General features: G+C 33.8%; 1 long non-coding RNA gene across 1 annotated transcript in view; it reads left to right on the top strand.

Annotated features, from left to right (window-relative positions):
• LOC127561903 (uncharacterized) overlaps positions 1-20,279 on the top strand; it is a 184,146-nt gene that overhangs the window by 41,442 nt on the left and 122,425 nt on the right. The window contains exon 2 of the long non-coding RNA XR_007953569.1: positions 10,144-10,235. This is a non-coding gene — a long non-coding RNA (uncharacterized LOC127561903). The remainder of the gene's footprint in view (positions 1-10,143; positions 10,236-20,279) is intronic.

Genomic DNA, 20,279 nt, shown 5'->3' with positions numbered 1-20,279 from the left:
GCTAAACTTAACTAAGTTTACAGTAACATTAGAAAGGGGAAGAAAATCAGAGAACAGTGGTTTTGTAGTCAGAATACCTGGATTCAAATTCTGCCTCTGACAAAACCACATGTGTGACCTTGGGCAAGCTGCTAAAGCTGGCCTCAGTTTCTGCTTCTGTATAGTAGGGAAGTTAGACAAATGACCTTCAACATCCTTTCCAGCTCTTTAGTCTGGGACCCTATCCTCAGTGTAAATACTGTGGAAGGAAAACAGATTAACCTTTAGTCACTTTTTGAAGTAAGAAGTTTGTTTTGAAAACATAGACAATGGGAGTCAACTGAATGTGCCATAACTGATTTCAGATCTTCTGCAAACACTCTACCAGAATGTTTCATGCAGAGGCAGGATACTCCATAGTGGTGCTAGGGTGGAATACTTCCTGCACAGCTGTCTTTCCTTAGGAGCTATAGTCTATATGGTTTTTGATAGAAGGGTAAGTAACTACTACCCTTCACCCCTTTCATTTTTTTCCCAACAAACATTGATTGAATTACTATTTATATTCAGTCATTAAGGCACATAAGATCTAAACCCTCCAAGGGGCTTACAAAATCCACATCTGATCCATCATTAACTTTGAAACAGTAGGATATTCTAAATGCATTAGAAAGGTAAGAACTCACTTAGTCCTATCAAGAATTCAGAAGAGGGAATATTTGTTAGAGGCTAGAAAACATCCAGAAAGCATGAGACCAGAGAAAAAGCACATATGACAAAGAGTTGGGTGACTTCATTTTAGATATTAACTCTTAACTACTGGGTGATGTGGACCAAGCAGTTCCATATGTCAGTTTTTCATTTTCCTTAGCACAGTGTAGCAAGAAGCCTGGAGTCAAGAAGACTTGAGTTCAAATATCATCTCAGACATTTATTTGCTGTCTGACACTGGGAGAGTCGGCAAGTCATTTTAACCTCTCTCTGCCTTCTTTTTCCTTGATTACAAAATCAGGATAATAACATCTACTTCCTAAGGTTGTTGTTTGGACCAAATGTGATATTTGTAAAAAGTATTGAGCATAATGTACATACAGTAGGATCTATAAAATGAGATTAAACTAAGTGGATTTTTAAGCAATGATTCAATTGAGACATATTCTATCATTCATATGGCTCTTCTTGATCTTTCTCCCCTGCTTTTAATGAGAAAAAAAATATTCAAAGAAAGCTCTCTATGTGTCCATAACTATAGTTGTATTTGCTTATATTTTGCTATCTAGTAGTTATTCTAAATGTAATTACTTGTTGTTCTATTAGTGTTTTGTTAGGGGGCATGGATTGAGTTCTTTATGGTAGTTTAATGGAAAAGAAATGCTGAGTAGGATCACAATTCCATCTAATTCAAAGACTACTATAGGAAGTAGTCCCATTTGTTTCACACCCTACTGTGTGTAGAACATTGTGCCAGGCATTGTGGAAATTTGTAAAGGAAGTAGAAAATGCAGGACCTGCCCTAGAATATTACAAACTAATAGATCATTTGTTTTCAAAAATGCATCATAGATTTCCGTTAAGTGATTTAATTTTTTTTCAGGTAATACTGAATTAATACTTTGATTGCCTTCTCCTTCCTCAGATAGATATTTGTTTTCACCATGTATTATTTGACCATTCATACTTATTTCAGAGCTTCTTGCTTCTAGGATGTCTAATTTTAATTGCTATAGGTCTCCCCCCACAAATTAAGTAGAGATTTCCCTTTTTTTTTCTTTTTCCTTCCTTCCTTCCTTCTTTTCTTCCTTTCTTCTTCCCTTCATTCTTTCCTGTCTTTTTCTTTCTCTTCTTTTCCTTTTCCTTTTCTTTCTTTTTTTTTTTTTTTGAGGCAGTTGGGATTAAGTGATTTGTCCAAGGTCAAGCTAATACTTGAGGATCAATTTCAACTCAGATCATCTTGATTCCAGAATTGGTGTTCTATCTAGCTTTATCTGGCTTGTTCTATCAGCGTTACCTAGCTGCTCTAAATGCCCTACCAGTATAGATTTCAACCTACTTTGAGTCAGATAGACAGTGTTTGAAAACTGTTGTGACTAAAAAAAAAATATCCATCACTCTGTAGTGATTATTATATAGTGTAGTAGCTTGTTAGAAGATCCTCTGATTTGAGCTGAGCTAGCCCTGCCACAGCAAGCATATAGTAAGCTGTGAGATCCAAACTTAACCATATGTACAACAAGTGTTACAAATTGATTTTTTTAAAGTAATTACTGAGATCAAAGCATGGGTTATGTGGCTATATATCCATAAATATATGAATATATATTTGTGCATATATAGTTCCATATATATGATATATGTGTAATTTTAACTCTAATCTCATCATTTCTATCTCCCCAAAAGTCATTACAGAGGTCAAAACCAGATATTGGCAATGTGTGTGTGTGTGTGTGTGTGTATGTGTGTGTGTGTGTGTGTACATATAGAATACTTGAAGATGTATGTCTATATAAAGATTCTATCATATGTGTATGTGTGTATATATACCTACATGGGTGTGGGCATATATATAATATATATGTATATATGTACCTTGGTTGCTGTAAACACTTTGAAGTGTGAGTTGAGTAATAAACTTGAGTTTTACTCAATAACCCATGTCACAACCTAACACAAAGCAAAAATTATGCACTGATTAAATATATACACAAACATATACATAGACACATATTATATGTGTGTACGTATACATATACGTATATATTTTACATTATATGGTTACAGATATACATATGTCAAAGAAAGGAAAGAATAAAGGAAGGCAAGACAGAGACAATACAGAGATTAAACATTCTATAACAAGTGAATCATAAAGACAAAAACCCAGATGTGGATACATACAGACATATAAACATGTTAGTATGCCCACCTATATTCTCCTGTGCCTTTCCAATTCACATCTGTTGATTGTCACTCAGTGACTGCTAGTGTATTTATAAAATTGAGCTTTTGGTATGGCAGGTGCTACATACAACTTAAATCTGTTTTTACTGATTATTGTCAGTTCACATCTGTTGGCTTATATACGTAGAGCAGTACATACACATTTCTAAACAGAATTCACATTTGAAAATGGAGCTAATTTTAGTACTATGAAAGGCACTTAGAATAACATCCTTGAAAAATGATTTCTTTCTTGTGGGGAAAGAAGAGAACAGTTTATGTTCTTAGTTTATGCTCCTTTTAAGGAATTTTTTTTTCCTTTTCCTTTTTCTTTTCTTTTTTCTTTTTTTTTTTTTTTTGCTTTAGAAAAGGAACTGAAGAATAAATGTTCTCACATGTCACAGCTAACACTCCTGAAATACTGTTTATTAATATGTTTTCTAATAATATGCTATTTCCACAGCCGAATGAATCGCTATAAAATAAAAATATCCATTCATTTAATAAGCATTTACTAATGGCTAGTATGTATAATGTACAAATCTAGCAAATATATAAAGATAAATAAAATGTGGTCCCTGCCATTAGTGAACTTAAAATCTGAGTGGGACAGATAAGACATAAAGAATTAAAATATACATTAAACACTTAACATTTATTGTTGTTCAGTCATTTCAGGTATGTCTGATTCTTCATGACCCCATTTGGGGTTTTCTTAGCAAAGATACGGGAGTGCTTTGCCATTTCTTTCTCTACCTCATTTTACAGATGAGAAAACTGAGGCAAATAGAGTTAAATGAGTTGCCTAGAGTCACAGAGGATGTCTAAGGCCAGGTTTGAATTCAAGTCTTCCTGATTCCAAGTCTGGTGCTCTGCATCATCAACTATTTAATGTGGATAACAATATCACATGCCTTATAGGTTTGTGAGGATGAGATGAGCTGATTTTTAAAGTGCCTAGCACTATGCCTTGGTAGGTAATAAGTGCTTTATAAATGCTTATTCCCCCTTCCTGATTAAATGAAATATATATAGCAAGTAAGTGTGCATCCTTGTATACATATCTTAAATCATAGTGCATTCCCATTTCTCTTATGTCACATCTGAAACAATTGCATCAGTAAACAATTGCTATTTTTCTGAATAGATCATCTTTGTTGATGCTATATAATGCTTCCTTTAGAGAATTATTTGGGAGACTTCCTCCCAGTGAAGTAAACGGGATGGTGAGCCCTGAAGTTTTCATTCAAGATCCTTCACATCTCTGAAAAGTGGAATTCTTTGCAGAGTACAGATCTGTATTCATGCCAGAATGTAACCAAGATATTCAGGGTAGGAGGAGAAAGCCACGAATTTCTTGACTGCCCTGTAGGAATCCTCTGGTCTGTCGGCTGGAGGGGTATGGGAGGAAATAAACAGTGTAATTTCATAAAATTTATTGCAAAAGAGAAAATTATTAATGCTAATCTTGGAAAGAAAAGCTGTGGGTTTTTTTGGAAATTCAGTTCAATTCACTAAGAGCCTACTATGTGCTGGGCACTATGCTAGGTGCTAGGGATACAGAAACAAAACCCAAACATTTTTATCTTCAAACGTTTACATCCTACCAGGGAGGCACAAGAGATACATAGAGAAGGAAATACAAAATATATATACAGAGTAAATACAATGTAATTTCAAAGATAAGAGAGGAAAAGTCAAGAAGAATATTTTTTGAAAGATGGTACCTGCACTGTGCTTGGAAGAAAACTAAGGTTCTTTGAGATGTGAGTGGCGTGATGAGGAGGGAGAGTAAAAAGAGAATACATTCCAAGCACAAATTCTTTTAAGACTTTGAGGATAGATAGCTTAGCTACAAAATTTGCTAGATTTTTGTTCAAATTATTTGTTTAGAAGGAAGTCTTTGTGCAAGTTTGCTATCTGTGTGACCTTAAGTAAGTCATTGAACTCTGGGTCTCAGATTTCTTATCTGTAAAATAAACATTCAATTCAACAAGCATTCATTAAAGACCTAATTCATGTTGAGCCAATGTCATGTTGACATAGAATTGGAGATACAAGTATAAAAACAGTCCCTGCCCTCAAGGAATTTATATTCCACTTGAGAAATAAAAATGTATTCATAAAAGTAATTTTTAAAACTTTTATTTAATTTTTAATTTATGGGATAAAAAAGTTTCCATAACTTCACATAATAATAATAGATTACACATTAGCCTGCAGATCTATTAAGTACAACTTGCTATTCCATTTAAATAGATAATGAAGTTATATGAATTTTTTTCACATTCTTTCCAGGGATGCCTACAATTAGACACAAATGTGTGTATGTGTGTGAGTGTGTTAGTGTGTGTATAAAATCATTCTAAAAGTTCTTCTATTAGCTTTTTCTTTGCATAGGAGTAATTTTTTTAATGGAAGAGGTCATAGGTAATAGTTAGTCTTCATTGTTAAATCTAAAAAGTCTACCTACTTCATTATACTTTAAAGGGTGGATATGTCTCCAGATTTTTTGGTTTGTTTTTATAGTCATTATCATATTAGGTAATCATTTTTTTCTAAATACTCAGTGGTTGAACACCTCCATAATCTGTTGTGCTCAGGGGGACTTCGTGAAGAAAACAACAGTGGAACTGTTTTGTTTAACCAAAGATAAATGCCGGGAAGGTTTCATCACTATGAAGTTAAATACTATTCCTTCAGCACCCACATACCTAGTCTTAAGAAAAATCAGAAACACAGGCCACTTTATCCAAGTAAACCTTGTTCTTGGTGGAAGAAAAGATGTGTCTGTCATTATTCCCTATTTGTTTTTAGCCATGTGAGCAGTTTGAAGTGACTGTTGAATGCCAGCACACATCAAAGCCATTGTGGGTGCCAGCAGACAGTGTCACATGACATCTGCTCAGCAGATTGGTTCTTGCCAGTATAAAATATGAGAAACACTCTGCTGAGGAATTGAGGTTGAAAGAAGTCAGGGGGCAGTAAGGAAGGGCTTCCTCTGCTGAGAGCTTCTAATTACAAATCAACTGCCATTTTAAATCATAGAAAAAGTTGAGGCACATTGGTGATGGCAAACTAAACTTAAAAAAAACATAATGATTAAAATATCCACCATATACAAGTTTGTTTCCATGCTACATGATTAACAGCTTAATGATTCAGTTAACCAATGACCTATATTATCATAATGCAAAGCAATACACACACACACACACATTTTGTTTCTAATCTGGTGACATCTGTAATGGTGGAAATACTGATGTGCAGAATATTTCTTCTAGGATCACAGATCTGAAGCTGATAATTTAGTTCACTTCTTTCATTTTACAGATGAAAAAACTGAGACGCAGAGAAGTTAATTGACTTTCTTCAAGGTCACACAGGTAGTAAAGTGACATTTAAAGTCTGTTTCCATAACAAGAAGTTAAGAATGTTTTCCAATGCACTGCCCTTACCTTCCTCTTTGTAGATTTACATTTGTCATAGGAGGTATTCAGGCTTCCTTCACTGTCTTCAAAAAATGAAATATTTTTTTAAAAAACCCTTTAAGGTAATCTACTTATATATTTATTTTTGATTATTATATTTTTCACATCCTTATAGGTTTTCCTTGAAGATATTGCCCCTCTTTCTCACCTTTTGAATTTTTCTAGGTGGAGAAGAGATAATTTATTAGGAAATAAATATTATTATTTATAATTCACACAAAATACTTAAAATAAAATTTTGTAGGTATGCTGAAATTTGGGGAGGATATTTTGTTTCTGAAGACTGAATATGAATGAAGTATAAGTACATTCTAAGTGTGGTAGAGAGGAAAACATTCCTAACTTTTTGTTGTAGGAACAGATTTCAAATGCCAGCCTTGCCACTTGCCACTTGTGTGATCTTGAAAAAGTCAACTAACCTCTCTGAGTCTCATTTTCTGCAGCTGTGAAATGAAAGAATTGAATTAGATGATCAACTTAAGGTCTATGATCAAATAATGAGGGCCTTTTTTTTTTGTTATGAGTTCATCATGCCTACAGAATCCTATTTTGCATGTATAAATTATGTACTATCCTAATAAAGAAACAAAGGGTATTTGGAGATTGCTCTTTTTTTAGTATTTTTTTAATTTCACCTGTCATCATTCCAAGACCATTTGCATGTAAGTGGCCCACAGGTATATCAAAATGCATGATCTGATATTAAGAAGATTGGTCAGTGGAGGACAATCTCCCCCTGCCCTTTCCACTCAGGAAAGCCTAGGTTCTAGTGTTCTTCATACAAATCCTGAACAATATCTAGGATCACCATGAGCTTCTGGAACACATCCCAGCTCTAGTCAATCTCTAGTCAAACCAATATTTGGTTTATTGAAGGCTTTTCAAAGAATTTTTAGCCTTGAGTAGATAATTTGATTTCCAGAGATAACATGCGAAGGAGTTAGAATTAAAAGATCATCCTGAAATTCTAAGTTTTTCCTTGGCTTTCTATCTTGATTCCATAAATTATGCATTTTGGCCTGAAAAATATTTTGAACATTAATAAAAAGGATAAGAGAGAAAAATATTTATGTGGTTTTTAGAACTACTTGTTCTACCTACATGGAACTTCCACAAATAGGAAGATTTAAGGATTACATAGAAATGAAGGCAAAATGCCATAACTCACTGAATGACAAATAGCATCTGCCTATTGTTTCCTGGAGTCCTGTTGCTTTCTCTCCCTCTAACTAAATTTAAGTGAAAGAGAAAGAGGATCATAAAGTTTTAGAGTTGGAAGAGACTATTTCCACCGTAAGTCCAAAAAAAAAAACCTCTTCTACAACATCCCTGAGAAATAGAAATCCACTCTCTGAAGACCATGAGTATAGGGGAGGCATAGTCACTTACTCAGTTTATATCACCTGTAGTTAACATTTATATGGCCTTTAAACTTTACAGAGTATTGATGAATATTACATCATTTTATCTTCATATCAACTCTGGGAGGAAGTTGCTATTATTGCTACCATGTTATAACTGAAGAAATTAAGGCTAACAGTTTAATTGACTTGCCCAGCTTACCACTACTATATATACCACTACTACATTTCTTCTTTCTTTGATTTATTTGGAATCTAAGCCTAGTGTTTATATAGCTGGGTCAAAGAACATGCAAAGCTTGGTAGTTTTCTAATCAGTTGCAAAATGTTTTCCAGAATGCACAGACCAATTCATAGTTTCATCAATAATTGTCTCTTCCCTAGTCCCTCCAACTTTTTTCATCTTCCTCTTTTACCAGTATGAAGTTGGACCTTGAAGTTACTTTAGTTTTTATTTTTCTTAATTATTAGTTATTTAAAATATTTTAAAATGATTTGGGGAGGGGGGACAGTTAGATGATGCAGTGTAATGGATAGAGTGTTGTACCTGAATCAGAAGGACTCGTGTTCAAATCCTGCCTCGGATATTTACTGTATGACTGTGGGCAAGTCACGTAACCCCATTTGCCTTAGCTCCTCACCTGTAAAATGAGCTAGAGAAGGAAATGGCAAACATTCCGGTATTTTTGCCAAGAAAATCCCAAATGGAACCATGAAGAGTCAGATATGACGGAAACTACTAAATAACAATGTACAACAAAAGATATTTTACCTAATTCCTTCCAGACAGTTCTTCAGTTTTCCCAGCAGTTTTTGTCAAATAGTTATTTCTTTCCTGGGAATTGAGATATTTGTATTTATCAAAAACTTTACCACTGTCTTGATTTGCTTTAATATGATGTATATCTAAAATATCCTAATGATCAACTTGTGTCTCTTTTATAAAACCAATACTATATTTTTATATTGATTATGTCTTTGTAGCATAGTTTGAGTTCAAGTAGTGATAGAGATCCCCTTTCCTTTCTACTTTTTTTCATATAACACTTGATATTCTTGAAAATCAACCAAAATAAGTTCTATAAAATAGAAAGCTAAATGTTTTACACACATTTTCCTTGCTGTATTCTGCCATATATATGGAAATACTCATTTTAAATGGTATTTGTTAATATTAGAATGATTTTAAAAAGTAAAGAAAATTAAAATGTCAGAAAAATAAGTAAAATGAGAGGGTTGGACTAGAGATGACCTTTGTGGTTCTGTGGTTCCTTCTAGATCTAAATAAATGATGCTATCATTAAATATTCCCTGACATTCCTTCCAGCTCTACATCTGTAATGTCTTTAAATTATTGTTCTTGCTAGGAAAGTCACTTCCCCTTTGCTAGCTTCACTTTTGTCCTTTATAAATTGAGGAAATGAGACTGGGTGACCAAAAAGAGCCCAATCCAGCTCTAAATTCTATGTGTATAAGTGCTTCAAATATATATCCAAATGTGGCATCTCTTTCCTGAGTTTCTCAAAGGAACACTAAACCATTATCTTCAGGAACTGTCAGTGACCTTGGAGGCAGGTATATTTTTAACCTCTTTTCAGACAGAAAACCTAGGGGACAAATGAAAATATAGTATGGAATAAAAAATAAAAAACTAACCTTGATACTAGGAAGACCTGGATTCAAGTCCAACCACTGACCCATATTGGTTTTTGTGATCTTGGGCTTAACCTCTCAGTGTTTTAGGCTACTCTCTAAGACAGATTAGGGTTACAGATTAGGGTCCAAGCTACATTAATAGAATTTCCTCTGAGAATTCCTTGTGTTATTGAAGTCACAAGTCTAGTTCCTATGTTGTTAGTCATTCCAATCATGTCTGAGTTTTTGTAACCCCATTTGGGGTTTTCTTGGCAAAGATACTATTGTGATTTGCCATTTTCTTTTCCACATCATTTTACACGTGAGGAAACTGAAGCAAAAAGTTAAGTGACTTGCTCAGCTAGTTATGTCTGAGGCCATATTTGTCAGGCCCAGTGCTCTATCCACTTCACTACCTGATTACCCATTAGTTCCTCATATTTCTATACAAACTATCTATTGCCATAATATTTTCCTCCTGATTCCTCATTAATTTATACTTCTTTCTGCTTAATGTTCCACTGTGTAGCTTGAGTGAATGGATGATCACATTATTCCCTGCTGTTAAAAATTATGTAACATTTTTAACATGTGGCCAATTCAAATGATTAAATGAGAGCATATTCAGGATTCAGGAGAGGATATATTCAGGAGAAGATTTCAGGAATCTCCCTCTCCCCCACACCCACAAACACACACATATACATACACTAATTTTTTTTTCTTTTTAATTATTTTAGGAACTTTTCAGATTCATTGTTAACAATAATGGATGGTATTCTGATTGTGAACATGCCAGATGTGTTTCCTGAAGCAAGTCTCATTGATTAAAGTAAGTCATTATCATCTTGAAAACCAGTTAAGTTACTGCTTACATGTTGTATCTATACAGAAGTCTGCCTAGTATTGAGTATCCAGGAGTGTGGAGGGGAGGAAGGGAGCAGCATCTCAGAATAAAAGATCTTTGAGGCAAAGTAGTCAACTCTTAAATAATTAATTATCTTTTCTACAACATCCCCACCACAAATGGTCATCAAGCCTTAACTTAAAAACCTCTAGTGGAGAGGAACTACATCCCTTTCATCTTACCCATTTGTTGTTTAAAAAAAGTTTTCATAAATGTCATTTTGTTTTTTACATCATAACTTTCCCTGGTATCCCTTCCACTTCCAGAGTGCCATCCCATATTTTTAAAAGACTATTTTAAGTGATTTTAAAAAAAGTTAAATTAATTGATCAGTACATCAAAAAGTTTGAAAATATGTTCAGTGTACATTTTTGGACCTCCAACACTATAAATGTTTAGGATAGATTGAGAGTTTCTTCATGTATCAATTCTTTCAAATCACATTTGTTCTTCATAAATTTGCAGCATTTTTTGTTCTTTATAATTTTGTAGCTTTTTAAACAATTTGTAGTTCTTCCTATTTACTTATATTGTTGCAAATGTTATTTTGTTGGGTCAGTTTATTTCACTCTACTATATCAGTTCATATAGATTTTTCCACATTTCTCTTGATTCATCATATTTGATATTCATTTCATATTTGAACAGGGATAACTGTTCCATTATATTTATGTGCCACAATTTGTTTAGCCATTCCCCAATTGATGAATATCTACCTTATTTTCAGTTCTTGGTTATCATAAAAAAGTGCTGACATAAATATTTTGGTGTTTGTGGGAATTTTCTTATCATTATTATTTTCTGGCTTGGAAGATAAGCCTATTAATGGAATCTCTGGGTCATAGGGCATAGAGATTTTAAAATCTTTAATTTCATAATTCCAAATTGCTTTCCAAAATGGTTTGACTGATTGATAATTCTACTGATAACATACTAATATATCTATTTTCCTACAACCCTTCCAATATTGACTATTCCCAACTTTTGTCATCTTTGCTAGTTTGCTGAATATGAGGAAGAATCTCAAGGTTTGTTTTGATTTGCATTTTTTTTTTACTATTAGTGATTTGGAGCATTCTTCCTATGGTTATTTATACAATGCTATTTTGTGTTTGAGAACTGTTCATATCCTTTGATCATTTATTGGGAAATGCCTTTTGTATGTATACATACATCTTTATTAATTGTTTACACATATGTATATATGCATGCACATACAAATATAGATGTATATGTGTGTGTATAAATATATAAATATATGTGTATATATAAGCACATAAATACACATTATATATCTTGATTATCAAATCCTTGTCAGAGAAGTTTGGTATAAAATATTTTTTTTAGCCATTTAACTGCCTCCCTTTAGATCCTAAATGCATTATTTTGTTTGTACAGAAGCTTTTTAGTTTCATGCAATCATAATTACATTTTTTAACTTCTGTAATTTCCTTTATCACTTGTTTAGTTAAGAATTCTACCCTGTCTGTTAGAGGTATATGATCTATTTCTCTTCTAATTTTAATAGTATTTTCTTTAAATTTAAAGTCGCATATTCGTTTAGAATGTATCACAGAAGATGATGAATAATATTAGTTTGTCTTATTTCTGCCACAATGTTTTCCAGTTTCCTCAGTCTGTTTTATCAAATAGGGAATACTTTCCTAAGAAATTTATGTTTTCTGGTTTTATAAAATTTTGGGTAAATTTCATTGTTTCTGATTCTCCCTTCTGTATCCTGTTCCAATGATCTACCTATCTATATTTTAACCAATATCAAGTGGTTTTGATGACTTCAAATTTATAACATAATTCAAGGTTTTTAAACTAACCTCTTTTCATCATTTCCTTTGAAATTCTAGATCTTATATTTTTTCAAATGAATTGCACTGTTATTTTATTGGGGCATCTAGTTGGTACAGTGGCTGGAGTGGTGAGCCTGGAGTCAGCAAGACTCATCTTCCTAAATTCAAATCTGGCTCTAAATCACTCACTACTGTGCAAATCACTTAAACCTGTTTCCTTCAGTTTCCTCCTCTGGGAAATGGCAAACGCATGAAATGGCAAACCACTCTAGTATCTCTGCCAAGAAAACTCTAAATGGGTTCATAAGGAATTGGACATGATTGTAATGACTGAATAACAGAAAAGGCTATTTTGAATCTCTCTCTGTCCCCTCCTGGTAATTTCCTTACAGGTGCAACATCCATGCTACATTTTTTCCCCCTTGAGGCAATTGGGGTTAAATGACTTGCCCAGGGTCACACAGCTAGAAAGTATTACATATCTAAGACAAAATTTGAATTCAAGTCCTCCTGACTTCAGGGCTGGTGCTCTATCCACTGTGCCATCTAGCTGCCCCATTCATACTACATTTAAATAATGAAATGCCTGACTCAGCAATGTAATGGTTAACAAAGTGTACTTTGCTTCAAAGACAAGTTAAATACATTTTAAAGAATCAAATAAATTTTAGGAAAAGGCACATGCCCTTGGGAATAAAAAAAAAAAAACAGAGAAGAAAGAGGAGAGAAATGAGTACATTCAGAGCATTATGTCTTCCCTTTAAAGTATCTTTAGAAAAATACAAATCCACCCTTCACAGATCTCCTGGAAACAAAGGCTGGCACTGGTGGAGAAATACAGTCCTTGTGACTTGGTTCCAGCAGTGCCTCCCCTTCTTACTACTGCGCTTTTCTGACTGCCACACTCCTCTAGTTCCCAACTTTGTGCTGCTGCCACTTCTCTGTTTCTCTCCCCACTTCTTCCCCAAATTTCTAGTCCCTGGTGCACTTTCACTAGCCACTTGCTATAACTTAGGAGGGACTCACCCAGTCATGCCGACCACAAGTCAGGGGAAACTCCTCTGAGGGGAAGGAAGGGACTGATGGGAGATTCCTACCTGCCAACAGGCATTCATTTCCAGTGTCTTGTTACATAGAGAAAAACCAATAAGGTAAAAACCTGGGGGCTGAAATCAACCACAAGTTAAACAGAAGTCCACCATAATAAAGTTAGTATTAAGAAACTTTTCCTGAGATTTATTAAGTACAAGATGGTGTCCAAAAACTCAAATTGAATCCTTCTGTAAAATTCCACTTTCATATATTCAACTACTGAAATGTATCTGAATCTCAATTGAGAAATACTTGTAGTGTAGCAAATTATCCTTCAGATTCCACATTGAAAAAAAGACAAAAAAAAAAAAAAAAGAAAATTGCATTCTATTTAACTAAATATGTAAAAAATGTTACAAGGAAAATAGCTAATTATATCCAACATTTATAGATTATTTCACCTCCAGAATAAAATATAAAATCTTTAGTTTGACATTCAAAGTCCTTTAAAACCTGTCCTTCCAAGACAGTCTTATTACACTTTAATCAACTTTTTTCAATTCAGTGACATTGGCCTCTTTGCTGTTCCTCTTATTTTCTAGGGTCTGGGCCTTTTCACTGGTTATTCCCTGTTCCTCTCCATCCTCATCTTTGCTTCTTGGCTTCCTTTAAATCCCAACTAAAATCACATCTACTACATAAAGCCTTCCCTTTTAACTCTAGCATTCTCTCTAGTGATTATTTTTACTTTCTTCTAGCTGTAATTTATGTATACATATTTTTTTCATGTTCTCTCTGCCATTAGATTGTGAATTCTTTGAGGACAGGAACTGCCTTTCTCTTTTCTTTGTATTTCCAGCACATTCCTGGTACATAATGGGTGCTTATTAAGTGTGTATTGGTGGGCTCACTAATATATTTTACCTCATTTCATCCTCACAACAATCCTTTGAAGCAGTTGCTCTCATTTTACAGAAGATAAATTGGAGAAATAGAAAGGGACTTGCCAAGGGTATCAGAGATAGTAAATATCTGAGGAAGGATTTGAATTTGAGTCTTCCTGATTTCAAGGGTAACCCTATCCATTGTAGTGCTTATAGCAAGTAAGTAGCTCTGTCTACTGCAATACTTATAGTAAATCCTCAGAGGTAAATTCACATATGTTTTAAGTATGGAAAAAAGCTCTTTGCCTCCATATCCTTGAAATAAAAATATATTTAAAATTGGATGGACAGCTATCTGTCTGTCTTACATGATTTAGAAGCTTATAGCTAAAGGGACTGGTGTCAATTCTATTGGTAATTTCTGCATATGGTGAAATGTCACTATTATTCTATATATGAAGGATTCTATACATATGTGTGTGTATGTGTGTATACATATATATGTATATATATATATAATATGTATATATTATATAGATATATGTATGTATTTCAGAAACTTTGCAGGAAGGATTTATTGTTCGTTTTTCAGTCATATTTGACTCATTGTGACCCCATTTGGGATTTTCTTGGAGAGGTTTGTCATTTCCTTCTCCAGCTTATTTTACAGATGAGGAAACTGAGGCAAGCAGACTGAAGTGACTTGTCTAGGATCATACAGCTAGTAAATCAGAGTTGAAGTCCTTTTGACACAAAGAGAAGTCCTTTTGACTCCAGGCCTGGTACTCTATCCTCTGTGTCATATACCTTTAGTTAAAATAGAATAAGGTGAGGAGTGCCTTCCTCCCACTCCACCTCCAGTAAACAGTCAATGAAAGTTTGTGGTATTTTTTTTTTTTGTTTTTGTTTTTTTTTTTTTTAAGTAAATAAAATAGATCGGATTCATGTATGATGATTGTCTCGTTAAGTCCAGGGAGGACTTTAGTGCCTTAAGATAATATCAAAGGGACAGAAGGAAGTAACTCCTTTGGCAGAGAAGCAGAATTTAACTCCTTGTGGTCCTTCTTGTGCTTTCCTTCACATATTTTCATTTTAATTGGCTCTATTTTTACTTTTAGCATGGAAAAAGTAATGAAATAATTCAGTGGTTAAAATTAACCAGTTTTCTATAAAACAGGATTCTCAGAGATTATTAGTATACTAAGTTCTGATATAAAAAGACTTGTTAGACAAATATTCATTTAGTTCTGATAAGGAATAACTACAATTCATAATTGAACACAAAATTGTTGTAGCTATGCTTTAGGTTATACTGACATCTGGTGGTAGTCTTTACATTGTGAGAGTGTTTTGTATTTGTCATTGTGTCTTTCTTTTCTTTTTTCTTTTTTTTTTTTTTTTTTTTTGAAAGGAATTCTCCTCTCTGGGTATTTTATCTTCTCTTGTAGCAGTAAACTTGAGACTGCAAAGGTTAAAGGATCTTTCTCTTCTTCCTTGTCTTCCTCCTCCCCTTTCTTTCTGCTGGTTCCCCTACCCTTAGGCCTAAATCCTTTTCCTTTATTACCATGCATTTAGGGAAAGAAAAAGCAAGTTAGCCCCTCATGTGGCCCAAGTTTTTTGTATCACAATCAAATTATTTTCTTAACTAAAGACCTAATGTATAAAAAGAGTAGTTCATTCCCCACATATAATACTGTAAAGCATCCTAGAGGCTTATGTCTCATCCAATTCCCTCATTTTACAGGTAAGGAAACAGATGCTCAGAGAGTATTTTGCCCAATATCACACAGGCACTAAGCTATAGATGGGAGGTAAAAGGAAGTTAAAATCCTTTATCTCCAGATAAACCAATTTTTTCTCCCATTATTTCAAATCTTAAGTGTTAAGGAATAATTCTAAAGTTAGCTTAGATACTTGTATTCTAATGATTAATTAAAGTACTCCCAAAATATTCTTATAGGTTTGCATTAGATTTAGGAGGCAGAAAACCAGATTGTTGAATAAGTCCTAAAAATTATACATATTTAAATTTTAGTTACTGTTATCATTTTCAAATTCTTAGGGATCTAAAACTTCCTGCCTTATAGAATGTTCAAATATTAAAGTAATGCAGCTTTGGAGAGGTTTTTGGTTCTGGTTTATCATTAATTGATTCAATTCCTTGGTTTATCCTTTGTAACACCAACTGGATAACACATAAGTGACATGTATTTCAAAAAAAAATCTTCGTATTTATGGTAAACATTTGTTAAAGAAACTTGAAAGACCTCATTTCTTGAGTTTATCAATGATGAGAAGTATTCTCTCATGCTGAAACCTTTGAGTCCTCTAATGAATTTTCACTTATGACTACTATGCCAGCAGACATTCACTTCTTTCATATTCTAGTCATCTTATCATATCATTCAAGAAAGGTTCACATTTATAATTACAGTCTAAATTTTGTCAGCCTGTAACCTATAGCCTTATTTACATGGAGTTTGAAAAATGAAGATGTCAAAATGTTTCTAGTGAAGATAGTTTTCCCATTGACTTTCATTGAAAAACCAATTATGTATTCTTACAACAATCTTCTGGGCTCAGGAATATAGAAAACTTATAAAATGTCTATTTAAAAATAAATAATTTGGGGGCAGAGCCAAGATGGCAGAAAAGAGATACATCTTTATCTGAGCTCTTCCTGATGTCTCTCAGATCAACACCAAATCAAGTCTCTGAACTGGTTTTGGAATGACAGAACCCACAAATATATGAAGTATAATACATTTCCACCAGAAGATATTTTGGAAGAACTTCAGAAAGGGTGTGTTTCAATGCGGGGAGGGGGAGAAGAGGGGAAGGAGGTGGTTGAATATAGGCACAGCACAGGGACCCAGGGTGATGTGCCATCCACACTCTTGGGAATCTATTAGGAGGCTCTTAGCCAAAATACAGCAATGTTGGCTACTCTGTCCTGGTTACAAGCCAGTGGATCAGCAGATTAGCTGTGATTCATCCAACACAAATACAAAAGGCAAATAGTGAACTTTTGAACCCCAGAATAACATGGCACTTGGCCACACTCAGCCAGCACCGAAAGTTAGTGGCACCAGCCCAAGGCAGTTTTACTGTCACCTTTAGAGGATGCTTGGGACAGTCTGCTTTTAAAAAAATGAGCAAAAAAAAGCAAAAAGTACTCTAACCATAGATAGTTTTTATGGAGAAAGGGAAGAACAGATTCCAAACCCTGAGGACACTAAAAGCAAATCATTTCCAGAGCCCCAAAGGGTGATGCGAGTTGGTTCCCATTTTACAAGACACTCTTAGAAGAATTCAAAAAGGATCTTAAAAGAGAGTTAGAAGAAAAATGGGAAAAGAAAATGAGAGCATTGCAAGAGAGTTTAGAAAAGGAAACAGAAGTTATCTGAAGAAAACTACTTACAAAATAGATTTAATGAAATGGAAAAAGAAAACAACTTCTTGAAAAATAGAATTTGAGAAATGGAAAAAAATCCATTGAACAAAACAGCTCATTTAAAAATAAATAATTTTATGGTAAAACGACAATAATAATACCCAATTTAAAATACTCTAGCAAAGTGCATACAGTTGTTTTATTATGGCATAGAATGTTAAGACCCTGAAAAGTATTTCTATCCAGGTTTTCCTCAAAATGTGTAGAAGCTTTTAATTTTTCAAAACTAACAAACTGCTCTGGATTGAAAAGAGAAAGCAATATAGTATAAGCATTTCAAAATGGAGTAAATAATTTTATAGCAAACTCTCACAGGCAAGAATTCACAGTGTTGTCAGAAAAAGCAATACTTTCAAGGTATCTCTTAAGAACTTTAGAATCAATTTATGACATGGGAAATACTGGCACAGGATCAGCCAGCTTGACATGCCCTAATCAGAGAAGGTTCTTTTCTCTATCTAGAATTGAATTAACCCAAAGGAAATAAGAAAATTAGAGAAGCTACCCCAAATATTCATATGGACTATTTGTGTCTGACCTATGGCAAAGCATTCTGAGCTGATATTGATCTGATCAGCCACAGTTGTAATTCGATTCTAACATAGTGATATCATTTTGGTCCTCTTTGAAAATGAAGGACAACAACACAGTAAATAAACTGTACAGTTCTGGGTCTCAAAAAATGCTGCTAAGAGAAAAACAATGAACAAAAGACTTTGTCCATGGGGGGAAGAAGTTCAAGAGACATTGGCATACCACATTTTCCTCTTAAGCTATCTTCCTATTGGGTTATTACATCAATGGAATATACAAAAAAAATCATCCTTAGGATGCACCTTACTGTACCTCTGCACTTCTCTATGTGGAAAAACCTGTCCCGGTATCTATTTTTATCACTTTAATTCTGTCCAAAGGTAACAGCATTGCAGCAAATATTATTATATTTATTGGACTCTAATCACAATTACAATCTACTCTTCCTTTTCCTTAAATAATCCAGCAAAATTCTACCCTCCACACCAGAATGGTGTTGTGATTGCTTTTGAGTTTACCTGAGCCTCAAGGCACCAGTCTCTCTTTTCTACCTTGCTAACTGCTCTTGAAGTAGGGAGAGAAGAATCAATTCTCTGATATACATATTAAATGAATTAATGATTAAGCATACTTCTTCTACACTAAGAAACTTAAAAAAAATCATTAGATTTTAAAATTGGAGGGTACCACAAAGATGGCATGCTGAAATTTCTCCCAGAGTCTTTGGTTGATGTATTCAGAATTCATTCCTTGCTTTATAAAACATTTTTATCATAAATTGATTTTTTATAATGAGAGTAAGCTGAACTTGAGAAAAATTAGCATTTTAGCACTGGATTTCTTTGAAGAGATCAAACTTTAACATCACTTTTTAGATGAAGTGAGGCCCACAAAAGTTAGATAATGTTCCTGAGTTTATACACTTCATTTAGTAATAGACATAGATGTAAAACTCAGATTTTTCTTGTTCCCAGGATATAGCTGCCTCCTTCATTTCATCTCAGTTTTTAAAGTTGGAAAATAAAGGGACTTGATTTAAAATGAACAAAATTAAACTGTGAGGACCTTTTTAGGAGAGTCCTTATTCCTCTAGTCACTCTTTTCTAAGCACATGGAAGAATCGCATTTTTGATTGAGATTTTCTTATTTCTAACCATTCCCTCACAGTATGTTTGAATTTAGTTTGGTACTAGGATATCTCAACATCCTCACTGAATTTTTTTGGGGGGGTAGGAGGATGGGGGGAAGTAGTTATTTTATATCTTGCTATTTTGTTGTAACTATTAAGTATATCATTTTAGTTAGCTTGCTGATTCCTTGGGGTTTTCCAAATCAGTAATCTTATCTGTTGATAGGGCAACCTTGTCTCTTCTTTTACCAACTTATTTATTCATTCTTTTTTGTTCTTTATATCATTATCATTTGCTAGAATTATGTCAGATCACTGAGGGGTATTGTTTTATTTCTTTAGTAAGAAAGGCTTTGTTTGTTTCCATGTTATAGATTATGATAGTTTTGATTTTAGATATATAAACTTAATTATATTAACAAATTTGGCCTTTTCTGCATTTGTTGTTTGGGGTATTGGGTTTTAGGTTTGGGGTGTTTTTCCCCTAAGCATAAGTGAATGGGTTTTTGCATATATATTATTGATATGATAAGCTTGATAGCATTTTTCTTTTGATATGATTAATTTTATTATTTTTCCTTTTGTTGAACTATATTTATACATATAGCATAAATCCAACTTTGTTATTGAGTCATTTCAGTCATGCCCACCTCTTCATGACCTCCATTTAGGATTTTCTGGCAAAGATAGTAGTTTGCCATTTCCTTCTTCAGCTCATTTTATAGATGATTAACTGAGACAAACAGGGTTAAGTCACTAGCTCAGGTCATACAACTGATATGTGTCTAAGGTCAGATTTGAAGTTGGGTCCTCGTGATTCCAGGGTTGGCAATCTATCCACTACACCACATAGCTATGCATATGAATCCAATTTAGTCACCTTGAATAGTGTTTTTAAAGTTTTTGCATTGATATTCATTTTTATTTTATCCTTTTCTGGTTTTAGAATTGGGATATTTGTTGATTAAAGAGCTTGATAGAGGGTTTTCTTGGCAAAGATACTAGAGTGGTTTGCCATTTCTTTGAGCCCAAATAGGGTCAGACATAACTGAAACAGCCAGAACAAGGATAGGAAAAAAAGAGGCCTTTCAATACTGATGAATATGGATCTCAGACACAGCTACTGGATTA

Source organism: Antechinus flavipes, chromosome 4, assembly GCF_016432865.1.
Source record: "Antechinus flavipes isolate AdamAnt ecotype Samford, QLD, Australia chromosome 4, AdamAnt_v2, whole genome shotgun sequence".
NCBI lineage: Eukaryota > Metazoa > Chordata > Mammalia > Dasyuromorphia > Dasyuridae > Antechinus > Antechinus flavipes.
The sequence above is the reverse complement of the archived record's forward strand: the minus strand, read 5'-3'. Positions and strand labels throughout refer to the sequence as shown.